Below are 756 nucleotides of genomic sequence, written 5' to 3' on the forward strand. Positions count from 1 at the left end.
AGGCCTTTGGAGCGAAGCTTCTTCATGGGACATCCTCATTTTACCACTTCATGATGAAAATGGGTGTGAACTCCATCATCTCCAGTGGTGCTGTGTCTGAACCTCAGCTGTCACTTCTTCACCCCTTTGGAGGGTGACTGAAGGCACAACTTGGCTCTTTTAGTGCAGGCATGTGAGCAAGAGCTGTGCTTTTTGTGACTCATATCTATTTATTTTTCCTTGTACATGCAGTTATCTTGCATATTTCTGGTGCCAGGCTTTCTGCTCAAGGCAGCTGAGCAAGAACAGAGACATTTAGAGTGGATAAATTGTACCACCAGTATAAATTTACAGGTAATTAAGCGAGATGAAAAACAAACCAGACATGCAAGCTGGCAAATGGGTCCCTATTCTGTGCCAGGAGTCCTGGCAATGCATAAAGACAAGGAGAGATACGGCAATAACCTGATGCTCATCAGCACCAAACTGGGACAGGAATCCAAACAAACAGGAAAATGGTTTGTGGTGGTTCTTGTCACTCCTGATCCACTTTCCTGGATGTCCAGTATTCACTTTCCTGGATGTCCAGTATTCACTTTCCTGGATGTCCATTCTCCACTTTCCTGGATGTCCATTCTGCTGTGTCCCTTCTCTCTCAGCTGTAAGAGAGAGCTGAGCAGTGCCAGAGCCTGGGACCAGCTCATGCACTGAGAGCAACTCCTGTGGAGTTTCCAATTTCAGAAGGGAAAATCCTTCCATATTCCCAATTACAACTTG

The sequence above is a fragment of the Geospiza fortis genome, unplaced genomic scaffold, assembly GCF_000277835.1.
Source record: "Geospiza fortis unplaced genomic scaffold, GeoFor_1.0 scaffold172, whole genome shotgun sequence".
Lineage (NCBI taxonomy): Eukaryota > Metazoa > Chordata > Aves > Passeriformes > Thraupidae > Geospiza > Geospiza fortis.